Source organism: Monodon monoceros, unplaced genomic scaffold (genome assembly GCF_005190385.1).
Source record: "Monodon monoceros isolate NGI ecotype Baffin Bay Population unplaced genomic scaffold, NGI_Narwhal_1 Super_Scaffold_16, whole genome shotgun sequence".
In the NCBI taxonomy this organism is placed as follows: Eukaryota; Metazoa; Chordata; class Mammalia; order Artiodactyla; family Monodontidae; genus Monodon; species Monodon monoceros.
The window spans coordinates 43,134,852-43,152,083 of record NW_021703772.1 but is presented as its reverse complement, the minus strand read 5'-3'; the positions used below and the strand labels follow the sequence as shown (position 1 = coordinate 43,152,083).

The 17,232-nt window shown below is 38.6% G+C and overlaps 1 protein-coding gene across 2 annotated transcripts in view; it reads right to left on the bottom strand.

Moving 5' to 3' along the window:
- STAT4 (signal transducer and activator of transcription 4) overlaps positions 1-17,232 on the bottom strand; it is a 91,694-nt gene that overhangs the window by 62,751 nt on the left and 11,711 nt on the right. The window lies entirely within an intron of this gene.

The window sequence follows — 17,232 nt, the reverse complement described above, 5'->3', positions numbered from 1 at the left end:
TATGTGCCTGCCTCTGTGATACATGTTGGGAAGAAAGTATATGAAAAATGCTAAAACAGGAATGGTAAAAGGAGTCCTTAAGTCTTAAGTTCCCTGGGAGCCTAAGGAAGTCTCTAGGAAAAAGGACTCGGGAAGGGCAGGGAGAGGAAATACCATTTATAAATATCTTCCATGTGTCATAGGCTCTCAAACGCCTGCTTACATAAAGCCCAGTGCAGCCCTTCAAGACAGCTATTGTTCTCGTTTTACAAACAGGGAAACTGAGGAGAAGGGAAGCCAGATCCCAGCCTAAGATCCATGGGTCTTTCTACTATATCATCTGGAGCCAGGTGTCATGTTGATGTCAATCTGCAACTCTGAAAAAAGAGTCATTAGTCTTTCTTTAAAGTGTTTTTTCGTGGTGTAAGTGTATCTAAAGTGGGAAAATTTATTGGTCACTTACAACTATATCACCAAAGAAAAGAAGTATGAATTTCAACAGATACAATTGAAGCGCTGTATCATGGAGTGAGTTTCCATAGTTTATAGCACCAAATTGGATTATTTAATTGTAAACATAATATTTCAAATGTAGAACTTTATATATAGAATACAAAAATATGGATTTTATATGCATGCCTGTGAGGGTAAAATTTCAAAATTAACATGGTTTTGAAAGACCACAGTGATATTACATCTGGGAGACAAATCTTATCCATCCTCTGTTCTCTTCTCTCTTAACTCCCTATCTCATTCTTTTTCAGTTTAGACATCTACTTAATGTTTCAGGGAAACATGATACTAAGTATTAAAACAAATATAAATTAAGGGGAACGGACTCTCACCACGTTTAAGAATCTGATGCGCTTTTTTGCTTCTTGCATATTCTTCTATACTTCTTGCAGGGTATAGGGAATTATTAAAAATGATCATAAACAAACTTGTTACAGTACATACATACAATGGAATACTACTCAGCAACAAAAAGTAATAAACTCAGAATAATTATGCTGAGTTAAAGATGCCAGTTAAAAGGACAGTACAAGGTGTGGTTCTATTTATATAAAAACTCGAGAAAATGCAAACTAATCTTTCTTTAGTAAGCAAAAGGAGATCAGTGGTTGCCTGTGGAAGGGACCCAGGGCAGGCAGGCATAGAAGGGAGGACCCAAGGAAGCTTCTAGAGGTGATGGGTATGTTCATTATCTTGATTGTGGTAATGGCTTCATGGGTGGATACTTGTGTCAGAACTTCTCAAATTGTACACTTTAAATATGTGTTTATTGTACATCATTATATCTCAATAACTTATTGAAATTATCATAAACTATATTTTTTCAGAGAAATATAAAGAAAAAACTGGGGAAAGTACCTACATGTGTATAATATTTTGGGCACAGGCTCTAGATTCAGAAACACTGAGATTGTATCTTAGTTCTCTCACCTCCTAGCTGTGTGACCTTTCTGAGCCTTAGTTCTCTCACCTGTAAAGTGGGGGAAATAACAGTAGCTACCTCACAGAGTTGTTGCGAGGATTAAAGGAGCTTATGAAATTAGATACTGGAGTGTACTAAGCGTGCGCCATTATTCACGCACATGTACGAACATGTATGCCTATGTGTATGCATTTACATATTTCATACAAGCAGATATTGTGGCACAATCTATGTATAATGTAGGATAGTGATGAACCCCAAAGCAGCAATGAATCGATCTATGAAAAATGAAACTTTTGTTATTATTATTATTACTTTCCCAAACATCATCTTAGTTTTAACAGCAATGTGAGGTAAGTCCTAATATTACCCACATTCTGCAGGTAAGAAAACTGAAACAGAAGGAGGGTAAGTCATCCAGCTAACGAGTGGAACACAGACACTCTGACTTCAGGTCTAGGGCTCTTTGGACAAACCATAGGAAGAAAATTCAAGGTCATTTCTCAGAAGTAGTTAATAAGTATTCTGTGACTCAGATTAAATAGACAATTTGTAGTCCTATGTCTATATATACATATTTGGAGAGCAAATATTGAGTTGGTCAAAAAGTTCGTTTGGGTTTTTCCATAAGATGTTGCAGAAAATCCCGAATGAACTTTTTGGCCAACCCAATATTAAGGAAAAGGATTTTCTGCCCTGCACCCCATGCCAGTTCACTGTGCTCCATCACGTGAAGGGCATCCCCACAGTTCTCCATTGCTCTTATCCATCTTCCCATGACAAGTGCATGGGCCAAGGGTGCCCACAAATTGCCTGGTCCAGGTTCCTATGTCTCCTCACATTGCTTTCCTACCTCTGTGCCTTTGCATACAGAGTTTTGTCCATCTGTGACCCCTGCTCACACCTCTGATTATAAAGATTCTGCCAGTGCTTGCAGACATTACTGATGCCATTTATTCATTCATTCATTTGTTTATTCCACAAATTTGTATTGAACAACAATTACTGCCAGGCACTGATCTGGGTGCTGAGAAAACCACACCAAAGAAGCATCACCTCCTCCATATTCCCCTTCTTTGAATCTGACCTTCACTCTTAGTGCCTATATTGTAGTCGTTCCTTTAACCTTGAGAGCTATGGCAGGTGCATGGTACAGGGCTTGAGATGTGGGAGACAAACTCTTATTCAAAATTTATTAATTTAAGAGAAGGGAAAGTGTTGAAATGATATAATTAAAAAGTTTGATGTAAATAATGCTCAGAAACTCACACAAGGTAGCCAAACTTGAACAAGGCTGAAGTGGTTTAAGAAACTCTAGGAAACTTTTGGCCTCTCAGGGAGATGTAGGAAGGCAACTAGGTGCCACCAGGGCCAACTTTCACCACCTTTTGTCACTTGAAAGAGGGATTAAATAGGTTAAAGGTAAAATTTAGAGAGTGCTTCAAGTGCTAGTTTCAGCAAAAGGACCAGGGAAATAGTATCAAGGAAAAATAATTACAGAAAGCAGTATAATGAAAATCTGTGGAAATTTTAAATTTTTTTAAAAGCAGCTTTTTCACAGACGAAGTTCTCCCCAAGAGCAGCAGAGAATGTTGTATGAACGTTATAGGTTTTTAAAATAGGGAAAGTGATTTATATAAAGAAAATGTTTTCATATGTATTTTTTGCCTCTCTCTCTTCTGCTCAAAACTACCACAGACAGGAGGCTCCCCTAGAGTTTATGGTTGATCAAATCCGATGTTTAAAATACACTGTTTCTTAAGAAAGCTGTGGTCTGAGCAAAGTGTGATATACAGGAAGCTGCTGTTAGAATTTAGTCTGGGCCACAACTGTTTTACAACGTAGGTAGCTTTTTAGACTTAGTTTAAGCAACTGAATTGTCATAGAGACAGGGGAATAATTATCGATGAAATTAATGAAAAACCTCAAGGCTTAAGTGTTGCTGTATGCAATGCTAAGCTGCTAATAGTGTTTTTAAAGCTGAACAAGACATAAAACTTAAAAAAGATTTATAGCCTGAAGTCTTATCAAAGTCATGATAATGAGACCACATATCAAGACAATGTTCCTTTCTCTAAAAATAAACCAAAACGACAACAACAACAAAAAAACCGTTTTGCTGGTTATTTGTTGCATAGATGTTCATTATTTCTAAGGTCCTTTCCATATCTAAAATGTTATTTTTCTAGGATGCTTATACATATAGTGTAATAAACAGATAATGTAGTGTTCTCTCTGTATAGTATAGATAGTGGGAAAAGCAAAAGAAGAAACAATATGTCAAAAAAGAAGCATTTAAGAATAGTTTCTCTCTTACTGTTCTATTCTCACCTCCTCCACAAAGTGCAACAGGAAGTCACAGTTCTCAGTTGCATAATTTGTGTTTTCCATCCTCTGTGTATTTTTCAGCTGAGCATTTATTAGAAATATGAAGTCATTTCTAGTGAGAACACCATCATGACACAACTTATAACATGTGACGTCACCTTCAACGCAATCAAAGCACTGGGGCTCTCCTACCAAAATATCTCACCTGCCATAAGGTCAGTGCTGTTGATCGTGCCCCTTAAGGGGTAGAGAGATTAGAGGATTCCTTTGAGGGGGAGACAGCAAATATGAAAGTGGAAGAGGACAGAGGTCTGCTTCCAGTTCAGTTTAGCAGCCAACCAGTGTTTTGTTGGGTCAGGGGAAGATATAGTCCCGCTTTCAATGGCAACGTTTCATATTTCTTGGTTTCTGTGTTGTTATCATTGATTGCTACTATTAATTTTTGGTTCTCAAAACTAGTTTGTGTGCTCAAAAGTTAAATTTGTTGATATTTCCCTCTATATTCCACATTTTTTTTTGACAAGCATGGAAGTGCATTACTTTTATAAACAGAAAAACAAATGTTATCTGTTTTTCAATTCCACCAACACTTATGGAACATCTGCTATGTGCCAGAGATTGTGCTAAGTGATGGGGAAAGTTGAACAAAATATAATTCTACCACCAGGTCAATTCGTCAAAAACCAGTTCACTAAAAGCCCATTTGCCAAAGTGATTCCTGGCCGTTTGCCCTCAAAAACTCACAATCTGATAGAAAACACAGATATGTAAACAGCCATGACATGTCTGCTTTATCAATGGTGTGAACAAAGTTACTGTTCAAAGCCCAGAGAAGAAAATAATACTTCTTTGGGGTTAGAGATCAATCCAGTGAGAAAGTGTGTTTTGATCTGTACTCTTAAGGAGGAGTTGGATTTAATCTGTATTGTGTCCTTTAGTTTATCTTCATGAAGTCAAGCAGGATGATGGAAAGGGTATGTTTTTCAAAGGCTAGTTTGAACTCTAAGCTTTGGTCCAAACTAAGCACAAGGAGGGGTCTTCCTTTTACTTATGTACTTTCACCTTGTGTTTATAAGAATTCTTTTTTTTTTAATGGAAAGGCATTTTATTTTAAATATAGCAGTGTGTACATGTCAATTCCAAACTCTCAATCTATCCCTCCCCCCACCCCTCCCCCCCACCCGTAACTGTAAATTCATTCTCTAAACCTGAGTCTGTTTCTGTTTTGTAAATAAGTTCATTTGTATCATTTTTTTAGAAGTATTTGAACACAGCCTTCTCACTCACACAGCCTCACTGAAGCAAAAAGAGCAACTCCATTCTCCCAGCTCCATAATTTCTTAGTTAAGCATATACAGGCCTGAAATTGGATGGGCTGGTAAGTCCTGACCTCAGTAATACGCCTCAACTGCTCCTGAAGTAGTTGTGCATACACTGGGCTCTCCCTGCTAGCTGGTGGTCATGTCTTGCCTCACGCTGTCAGGTTCATAAACAATGCCAACCCAAGAGGACAAGAAACTGGATGTGTCTCGGCTGAGGAAGGGTCAGGGCTCATAGGCAGATAGGAAATTAAAGGAAAGAAAAGCATTAGGACTCGGCACTTCGCTACTGTGGGCCTGGGTTGGATCCCTGGTTGGGGGACTAATATCCCGCAAGCCATGTGGCGAGGCCAAAAAAAAAAAGTTAAAAAAAAAAAACCAAAGAAAACCAAAGCAGCTGTTGGGCCCTAGGACAACTCAATGTGACTTGCAATAAAGCAACCTAGGCAGGACACACAGCTTCATAACAGGGGTCCTCTCTTTTCCCCCAGCCTAGCACATCTGTGCAGGTCATAGCCTGTCAACCATACTTCAAGACCTTGAAAGCTCTACTGTTTTGAAAACATCTGCATTGGTCTTGTGCTTAATGCTACTTTATCAGACTCCCCAAAAACCTATGCAGCATTTTTATTGTGTCTCATTAGGGTCCTTATTCATCTGCACACAATTGGACAGAATGATGCCCCCGCTGTAGCAAAATTGCAATAGCTTACAGCTCCATGTTTCCAACGAGGATCTTGGGCTACATTTAAGTATTTGGGGGTCCAGCCTGGTCCTTGGAAATAATGACTCCCTACCAATGCACAGTGAAGAATTCCTTAATAAATTAGGTATCATCTTACGTACTTTATACCAGGACTATAGTAATCAATATATATCAATTCTTGGGGGTCCAAAAATGTACTCTGATTCTACATATTAGGTCCTTTGTTGTTTTCAAGCAGGGCTACGTGAAAAGGCCAGATAAGATTGTGTCTATTATATAGTAGTGCTTAATTCTTGCAGGAGTAAGGGATTAGTCAAATGGGATTAATGAACCTATGGTCATGGAACCTATGGTTCAAATGAACCTTATGATCATGAGGAAAACTTTGAATGATGTTGAATTGTCAGAAAAACTGCATTTACTTGGAATGTGCTCTGCTTATAACATGAAATACTTTGGGTAAAGGTCATGACTGACAGATGGAAATCTTGATGGCTCCTTCCATTGTTTCCAGTTCCCAACATGAGACAAACATCACATGTACCCTTTGTCCACTGATGTCGACAAGAGGGAAACAGTTTGATAATGCAATGCTTTTAGACCTACCATCTGGTAACCCCCTTCCCAAAGGATCCTACTGGCCACTACACTCCAACCTGGACTCATGCCCTGGTCAGCTGGTCTTGTTGGTATACAATTTACTTTGCAATATAAAGTTTAGATAAAGAAGAATCAGTTTAGTCATAATAAAAAAAAATAGCCTAATGAAAGTTGAGAAATGTTAAAAGTTGAGAAATGTTATTTCAGTTTAGAAAGAAATAACCCTGAGTACCATAGAAAATTATCTTCTAATAAAATAACTGTAGATTTACAAAAAATTAGAAGAAATAACCTAAAAGAATTAGAAAAGCTTTTTTTTTAAAACACAATGCATTCAATTAAGACAAAGGTGGCATATTTTGGGAATGGTCCATAACGGTTAACTTTCTTGGCTAAAGCAGAACATCACTAAAGCCTACCCACAGATTCAGCTCCAATGTAATTACTTGCAATTACTTAAATTTCCATCTGCTCTGGTAGATTATACACACCATGAAGTCAATACCCCCAACATCAGCAATGCTCCTGACAGACAACTTCCTCAATGCATATACTTGTTGGATGAATGAATGAATGAATAAAAGTAAACTTACTCAAACTTCTCACAAGTGACAATGGATTTGAGGGAGATACTAAATAAATCCCTGGGAATCCATCATTTCCACTAGAAAAGCAACTCATTTATCCCCTCCATTTAAAGTGGCAAAAAATAATAAGATACATTATATGTGCTATCTACACATGATTTTTTTTTTTTTGCATTGCCTTGGGCAAGGTATCTCAATCTTGGCTCCACATTATAATCAACTGAGGAGCTTTAAAAAATCCCAATTGAAACAGAATCTCTGGGATGGAGCTGAGCATGGCTAATTTTTAAATGTGTTTCCGATGATCCTAATAAGCAGGCAATGTTGAGAATACTGACTGAGAGGCACTCTTTCCCAAACTTGTCTGATCATAAGAATCACCTGGGTTACTCAGTCCACAATACCGCCCAGTCCCGAGTGGTATCAAGGGTTTTTAATCTTTGCCAGTTTGCAAGATATTGTAAAAAGTGACCTCTATTTTGTTTTGACAGAGAAGCACTCGTTTCCAATTCTTTAAGGCTGCCTGACTTCAATTTTCATCTTCTATAGAGATGCCATTGCTTCTAATTTAGTGTCAACACAAAAGTAATTTATTGCAGGATTATTTTCCAGGCTATCCTGGGGCATTTCTTCTTGTCCTGAAGTAATACTTCTACAACTTTCATTAGACTATATCTTTATTACTGTAAGTCGATTCTCATCTATCTAAAGTAATTGCAGCATGTAGATTAAGTGTCAGGATGAGTTGTTCAGACACTAAGGGCTGGGGGAGTGCAGAGGAGGGAGAAATCAATGCGGATTTTAATGACATGGAGATAGGTCTTGGGCTGGTGAATGAATGCTGGGAGGAAAGGGGAGTTGGGTCCTGGGCAGAGGGCCTGGCAAATCATGAGCAAAGCATCTATTCTAGGGATATGAAATACCCATAAACTAAATCCACCACTGCTCATTTCTTCTTCTGTTGCTTCTGCCTGGGATGGATCTCTCCTTTGTAAACTCTCTGAATCCTACCCCTCCTCTTCATAGTCCCAAACCACATCTTCAACCTGTTCGATCAGAATTGGAAGCAGGGGCTAGAAATCTATATTTTTAACAAGTTCCCCAAGGGATTTTTATAACGAAATGCTAACTTAGGGTGATGAATCTCTCTACAAAATTTAAGAGGAAGACAGATGGGACAGAATGTCTCCGAAAGAGAACCAGATGCAACAAACGAGCGCTTCTGTCGAAATCAATCAGAGGTACCATTTTTCATTATTCAAACTGGCAAAGATGAAAACACTTTGCACCGCTCAGTGTTGATGGTGGAATGAGCTTTTACACACTGCTGGTGGTAATGTGAATTGGTACGTTACTAAAGGACAATTTGGCAATTCTTATCAAGAGCCTTGACATTTTTCATACCCTTTGACATAGTAATTCCACTTTTAGAAATTTATCCTAAGGCTGTGGTTTCCACCTTGGCAATTTATCAGAATCCCTTGTGAAGCTTTTATGAACTACACATTTCTGGGCCCCACTCCCTGGAGATTCTGATTCTGTAGATTTGGGGCAAGGTCTGGGAACCTGGGTTTTGAAAATACTGTTGTCATTTGGGCTTTTTTTTTTAATTTCAGGTAATAAAAAAGTTAATATTGCTGAAAGTTAAAAAAGTTTTAAAAAAGTTAAAAAAAGTTTAAAAAGTTAAAAGTTAAAAAAGTTTAAAAAGTTAAAATCCTTCCCCATCCTCCACTTCCTCCCCTCGCTCCCTGTGGGTAATCACAGAGAACATGTTGTTCTGCATTTTTTCACTCTATAACATATATTATAGTTATTATTCTATTTCAGTATATTCAGATCTAATATTTTAATAGCTGTTTATGGATGTAAATAATTCAATTTATTTAACCATTGAGATAATTTAAAGATGGACATCTGAGATCATTTTCACATTTTGTTATCATAAATAACAAAACAAAAACCATCGTTGTATGGATATCCTTCTTTTTACCTGTGTGAGAATTTCCGTAGGATAAATATCCAGAAATGGAATTCATGAGTTGCACTAAACTTTGATATTGACAAACTGCTTTCCAAAATGGTTTTACTAAATGTGGCAGACATACCTACCTGTCCCCTCAAATTCCTGCTTCCTCTCTGATAGGATGCAGTAAGTCCTTTGAGGTGGAAAGCAGCAGCCCATTCAGAGATTACACTGCCTAGCATTCCTTGCATGGTGTGGAAGGCTTGTAACTAGTTCTTGCTAATGGGATGCATACATAGTGTGTCATTACTAGGCCAAGGAATCTTAGATGTGGCTGTGACTTCATGCTCTTTCTCTAGCTCCTGTCTATCTCCAAAGACATCCCTTTGCAATAGCCAAGCCACACTGTGGAAGAAACTTGGATCCCTGAATTGCAATGAAAAGGAAAGCCACCCACTTTACCTACAGAGTAACCAATATTAAACTGTTATGTGCATGATAAATAAAATCCTATTGTCTGATAGTTTATTTAGTACAGTAACTAGTGTTATTCTCATTAATATCAGTTTACACTCATGTCAATAGTGGGTATATTAAAAACAACAACTCTATAAGCAATTTTGATGCATAGAGTTAAAACCCACCATTCTAACAGAATAATCATAAATATTAATGAAATTTTGACAATAGGTATGTGTTCTTCACTTGTTTATATTGGTAAAAAACAGGAAAAAGTAATAAATATCCAATTAGTAGGTGAATATAAATGATGCTGAAAAAGAATATTTAATGGCATGGAATGCCATTCCATGGTTGGTTGGTGGCCTCTCCCGGCAGGGTTCGTGCCCCGGTCTGGAAAGATCCCACATGCCACCGAGCAGCTGGGCCCGTGAGCCATGGCTGCTGAGCCTGCGCGCCCGGAGCCTGCGCTCCGCAACGGGAGAGGCCACAACAGTGAGAGGCCTGCGTACCGCAAAAAAAAGAAAGAAAGAAAGAAAAAAAAAATCCATATGATGAAACCAATATTTGATCAACAAATGTCTGTGAAGTAGGTACTTAGTATACCTACTAAGCAAATTATATGAGCCCTACTTTAAGAAATCCGAACTATCATTTGGAATTTAAAAACATGTGCACTATAGACAAAGTAATTATTTCACAAAGAAGGAAAGGACAAATTGTTATAGACAAGTAATAAACTGTGAGAAAAAACTTAATAAGGAGGGAGTGCAATCTAGGTTTGGTTAAGATGAAGGCTTGGGTGAATATGCACAAAATGATCCATGAAAAAAGTTTCAGGTGGGTGGGATCTTGAGTTGATCACTCTGGACTTCTAGTTTAGTGCGATGTGCACAGGACAAGGATTGTGATGCACACCATCTACCTTCTGTTGGCTGTCCCAGGTTATACAGCAAACAAAATCTTGACAGGTAACTCACATTTCATCTTAGATGGCATGACATGCAGGTCTCTTAGCCTTTGAAATATGAGCATTGTGATACTGGCATCAGGTAATTTTCTCAGAGGAAAACAGATTTTGGGGGTGTGTGCTGAGGACTTGGGGAAATAACTGTGGCCTGAAAATGACACACTGGCTGCCACCCATGTGCAGAAAATGACCTGAAAGATTGAACCCTCCATTCAGCTCTTTCAGAGTTAACACCGAGTGGCCACACCAGGCTCTGTTCAGGTTGGAGGTTGAGGTGGCGTCTCTTGCATGTGGTGCACAGAGAGGAAGGAAGAGGAGTGAACTGAGAAAGCAGCATGAATTAGAGGATACAATCTGGCAGATTCAGAGCTGCTCAACAGTTAAAGCAATTTTTTCTCCCCCATATCGCAAAATAGTGTCTCCTATTCTTCACTTTGTCATGTAAAAAATCTCATATCATGGGCCTTCCTGGTGGCGCAGTGGTTGAGAGTCTGCCTGCCGATGCAGGGGACACGGGTCCGTGCCCTGGTCCAGGAAGATCCCACATGCCGCGGAGCGGCTGGGCCCGTGAGCCATGGCCGCTGAGCCTGCGCGTCCGGAGCCTGTGCTCCGCAACGGGAGAGGCCACAACAGTGAGAGGCCCGCATACCACACACACACAAAAATCTCATATCACCTGATACTCAGAACCAACAATAGGATTTTTACAGACAGGACAGGAAGGAACCACTGTTTGCCCAACTTCTGAGGAGCTTTCAACTCCAACATGTATTTTTGTTCAGGCAAATCCAAGCAACTCTGAGAAAGAGGCCATGGGGGTACAGAGAATAGAACATGCTAGGTGTGGGTTGCCCTTGCCCACTCCCCCTCACACACAGAGTCTAAAACTCTCACTAATAGACTCATTACCCTGGTGGGTGAAAAATGCTCTGTAGGTGGTGGGATTACTAACCACAGACTTAACACCAAAACCCTGAACTCAGCCTTCTAATAGATGGAGTTTTTTCTACTTTCAGACAAGTTTGCTGTTGCCTGTTTCCCCTTACTTTCCTAACAGTAATTTGTGAGGGATAGCCATAGAAGTTCCCATCAGTTAAAAACAAAAATGCAGGAGGTGTGAATTTTTTAGGCTGTAAGCTTCATGATTTCCTCCAATTGTATTCCTAGTGCTTCAGATGTGACTGATAACATAAGAACTTATTAAATATTTGTTGACTAGATAATGAGATTGGTTATGTGATATTTATAAAAGACTCAGTATAAAGTGACAGACAAGGTATGAAAATGAAGAGATGGACTTATGTGCCTATTAGCAAATGGTAACAAAAAGAAAGCCACACAGTAAAATGCACACTTAATAAATGGGTCAAAAAGGATATTTTACATTGATTTTTTAAAAGTTGCATTCACCAATATTATCTTGTACTTATGCTCCTTACAACATAGTAACAAATACACAAAGCAAAAACTTCTAGAGGCTTAGGAGAGTTGATAAACCCACAGTGATAGAAAAAGACTGACTTCAGGATGTTGCTTTAAAAAAATCAATGGAATTTTCTAACAGATCTCCCTGATTGTTCCTTGTCTAACTACAATTCATATGTCAGAGTAAGCTTAAAAAACAGAAATCAGTTCATGTCACACCTCTGCTCAAACCTCTCAATGGTTTCTCATCACACTCAGTTTAAGACTCAGATTCCTGACCAAGGCCCACAGGCTTCTATACGAGACAGCCCAGCTCACCTCTTTGATCTCATCACTTTGTTATTTCATGTTTCAGATACATCCTTGAAAAAACTACAGTTTGTCTTAGAATTGCTAAGTTTTGTCCACATAATGGATATTATTTTCTGATACCTTATTGGGTGCTTTCAATCTTTCATGCACTCTATTTTCACTTTTTGTAGTGATACTTTTGAAATTTTAGCATGTGCGCTTAACATCTGTGTCTGATTCCCTTTCGTAGCTCCTTGTGTGAGCGTATCTTTGTAGTGAACTTTTAATTTTGTATAATAATTGAGCTGGGTATAGAAGTCTAAGTTGATGGATATCGTATTCCAGCTCGGTGAAGAGTTTATTCCACTCGTCTCTCACTTAATACTGTTTTAAATTTGGCTTTCAGTTTATCTCTCATTTTTACGTAGGTAATAGATTTGGATTCCCTTGCTACTTTTAGGACCTTTTCTTCCTCTCTGGTGTCCTGCAGTTTCTTTTTATTTATGATGCTTGGGGCCTGTATTTCTAGAATCTAAGAATATATGACAGCCACCAGGTCAGCTCCTACTCACAGTTCTGTTTTATAGTTTAAAATTTTTTTTGGTTCTATAACTTAAAATTTAGATGAGTGGTTACTGCAGGTGGGGAGAGAGCAGAGTGGAGATGGGGGTGGGGGCACAGGAGGCTACAAAGATACTGATAGCAACTGAGTATAAAATGTCAATAGCAGCCTGCCTTACTACCTGCATATATATATGTGTATATATATATATATATATATATATATATACATATATTTATATATGTATGTTAGGAATGATGTTCATGAAATATTAATATGGTTATATCTGGGGAGTAGATTTTGGATTATTTCATATTTTCTTTGCATATTTTTGTATTGCTTCAATTTTTAAAGTTATGAATATGCACCATTTAAATTTTTTTAGTCATTCTGCGGGAGAAAGAGAGAGAAGGGTTGTTAGAGGCTGAATATTTGTGTCTCCCCAATTCATATGTTGAAATTCTAACCCCTGATGTGATGGTATTAGGAGGTGGAGCCTCTTATAAGTGATTAGGTCATAAGGGCAGAGCCCTCTTGAATGGGATTAGTGTTCTTTTAAAAGAGAACCTAGAGAGCTTCCCTGTGAGGTTACAGGGAAAAGACAGCCATCTATGAACCAGAAAGCTGAATCAGACATTGAATGTGCCAGCACTTTGACCTTGGGCTTCCTATCCAGAACTGTGAAAAATAAATGTCTTTTATTCAAAATCCACCCAATCAAATGTACTTTTGTTATAGCATCCAGAACAGACTAAGACACAGACAGGAAGACGAATAAGGAAAAGAGATTTTCACTAGAAAGTCCAAGAACAAAGATCCAGCAATCAAGCTCCAAGGTATTTACCCAAATATATTGAAAACTCATACGCACACAAAAACCTACACATAAGTGTTAATATCAGCTTTGTTTATAAATCCCCAACATGGATAAACAAACTGTACTACTGCCATAAAAAGGAATATCATTCAGCGATAAAAAGAGCTATCACGCTACAAAAAGACACGGAGGAAACTTAAAAGCATATTTCTAAGTGAGGAAAGCCAATCTGAAAAGTTTACATACTGTATGATTTCAACTATATGACATTCTGGAAAAGCTAAAACTATAGAGTAAAAAGATTAGTGGTTGCCAGGAGTTAGGGAGTGGGGGAGGGATGGACAAATGAATTGGTGGAGCAGAGGAAATTTTTAGGGCAGTGAAACTGAAATGGTGGATACATGACATAACGCATTGTCAAAACCTATAGACTTGTACAACACAAAGAGTAAACCCTAATGCAATCTTGGACTTTAAGTTAATAATAATGTACCACAATAGGTTCATCAGCTGAAACAAATGTACAAAACCAATGCCAGATAATAATATGGGAAACTTGGGAGAGGCAGGTGGAGAGGGAGAATATGGGAGCTTTCTGTACTTTCTGCTCAATTTTTCTGTAAACCTAAAGCTGCTGTAAAAAAATAAAGTCTATTGTTTTTTTTAAAAAAGTCCTAAGAACAGGGTGAAGCATTCTTGAAATATCTGGGACAGATATTTATTTTTAGCAAACCCTAATACAGTCCTTACCACATGCTTTACAATTTTTTTTAATGCTCCTAACATCCCTGTGGAGTAGGTACCATTGTGATTCCACTCACACCGCTGAGGAAACTGAGGTGAGAGAGTGTAAACATCTTGCCCTGAGCCACACAGCAAGGAAGTCACAGAGCCAGGATTTAACCCAACATAGTCCTTGCTCCTGGCCTTCACCTGAGGCTACCTCCCCTTAGAGGGACTAAGGCGACCTGGACATTAGCGTTCACTGCTTCCACCTCGGAGATTGCCTTGACTCTTGGTTCAATGGTTTTGTTTGTCTTTTATAACAAGCCATTCCAAATTCTTATCAGAAGTAGGTGGGATATAAATAGTAAATTAAAATATTGAAACTGGAGATCCCAGTTGCTCTGTCAAGAGCTAAAATAAATTTACCTTATACCTGCTTAGCTCCCCTGATACAATACTGTTTGCTCTTTTATGCTATAATAGTTAGGATGGATTGTATTTAAAATGCCAGAGGATGAAAATGTTCAAACCAGGTAAGAACAGTGTCACTATTCTTTCAGCAGGAGGTGTTTTTTTTTTTTCTTTTGAGGGGAGGGGGATCTTGTTTTATCAAAAAGACTTGTCTTAACATAATTGGCAATGTTCTGAATTAATATAAATACCCAATAAGTATAGTTTATAAATCAAAGGAAAGAACAAATGTTTTTGTCCATTCAAAATATCCTAACCAGGGAATTCCCTGGCGGTCCAGTGGTTAGGACTCTGAGCTTCCACTGCAGGGGGCACGGGTTCAATTCCTGGTCGGGGAACTAAGATCCCACAAGCCTCACAGCACAGCCAAAAATAAATAAATAAAAATAAATACAAAATATCCTAACCAATCAAACTGTTTTGGGAGTCTCTAGTTCGTAGTAGAACCATGCTGAGTACTGGAGGGAAGAGGAAGGTCACAGAACAAAGGAACTCAGACTTTTAACTTCAAAGAGCTTGTGACCTGCTTAGACACATCCAGCACAGATGAGATACTGCTTATCTTGCAGCCCATGCTCCGTGAGGAATGAGAATAAGGGGTAAAGCACCGGTGAAGGCTCCCTTACTGCTCTGGGACCTCCACAGCTCCTCTAGGGATGAATGGGAGCTGGACTGGAGGAAGAGAGATGGCAGAGCATTCCTGGCCATGAGACTGTCATGGACAAAGGCCCAGAGTCATTCAAGAGTGAGCTGATTGGGCTCAGGAACAAGGAGTAGATCTATTTTTCTGGGGCAGGAATGTTGAGGAGCTTGGGGCAGTTTATTGGAAAAGGTCGACAGAGACAAGATGCTGGAAGGCCCATGACCTAAGCAGAGACATTTGTGCTTGAGCTGAAATGTGACTGGGAATTACCTCCGGTTCTTAGGCTCCCTCACAATCTTATCTCCACTCAGAAAAATGATGGGCTGGACACTTACCCTTGATTTACAGAGAAGATGCTGCTACTTTCCCTATCAACAAAAACGTCTGTTTTTTGAAAGCCTATTTTTTTTTTGCCAAAATAAAAGCTTCAGTCTTTCTTACAATCCCAAAAGGTAGATAATAATCATCCTCATTTACAAGAAAAGATATAGGAATTTAGAAAAATTAAGTGACTTGCCCAAGGCCACATTTTGAGAATCAGAATTTCCAAAGACCATGCATCACCTATTTTACCCACCCATGTCCCTCTAGCAAAGACCAAGGGTCAGCAACCTTTCCTATAAATGGCCAGATAAATATGCTTAATACAGACATACACGTGCACGCGCGCACACACACACACACACACACAATACACATATACACATTTTTATTTTAGGCTTTGGAGCCATACAGTCTCTGTCACAACTACTCAACGGTGCCACTGCAGTGCAAAAGCAGCCAGAGCCAATACGTAACTGACTAAGCAAGCTGCATTCCACTAAAATACAGAAATTTGAATTTCCTATAATTTTCATGCCACTTATTTATTTTACTTTTATTCTTTTTCAACCACTTAATTAAAAGCCATTCTCAGTCGTGGACCGTACAAGAACAGGCAGCGACCACATTTGACTTGCGGGTAGCAGTATGCCAAACCCCTGTTTTAGGTTTATTGATTAGAGCACTAACTAACGAAGCCAAGGTTAAATGTCTTACCTCTGGAATAGATAGTTTGCTTTACACTGTGAAAAATCCTGTTTTGTTGGCAACAAGTTCATTTCCTACCCCCAGCCAAGTGTCTTGCAAATTTGTAGGGGATTACAAGGGCAAAGGTAACAGTAAAACAACAATGAAAAAAATCCAATCCAAACAACAATAAAACAATAGCAACAATTAAAAACAACAATCCAAACAACAATAAAAAATTAATACCTATGTCCCTCTCACAAGTGTTAGTAACATCAAGCACATTTCTATTATAGTCTAGGAAAATTTTTGTAAAAATGCATTAATTGTAAGTTTGAGATTCTAAAGAAGCCTCACTGAGAAACGACATATGTATATTTCATGTTCTCTAATACGTTGTATAGGCACTCAGTAAATATTAGAGCTGTCCATGTTCAGAGTTTGTTTCATAAGCATCTCTGGGTTTAGGTCATTATTAGACTGCCCTTAATTCTTTAGATCTCTGTTTCACTTCATTCATTCATTCATCCCTTTAATCAATGAATATTACACACCTACTATATATCCAGCTGTGTGGTGGGCACTGGGAATTCAAAGCTGAATATAACGTCCTTGCCTCAAGTAACCCACAATTTGAGGGAGAAGAAAAACATAGAAATAACACTAATGTAGAATATACTAAATGCTATGGTACAGATGTGTTGGAGGTGTTATGGGAACACAGAGAGATGGGCTTTGCCTGGGTGAACTTTTGGAATAGAAAGCTACAGGGCACCACAGAATGCTTTTGAAGGAGGTGAAGTTTGAGCCAAATCTGGAAGGATACATACAATCATAATGCCTCCACCTATGAATGAGAACAATACCAACTCTAAATTGTTACATAAGAGACAAAGGCAAGGGAGGATGGAGAGATAGCCATGAACCTAGCATCTTTCAAATC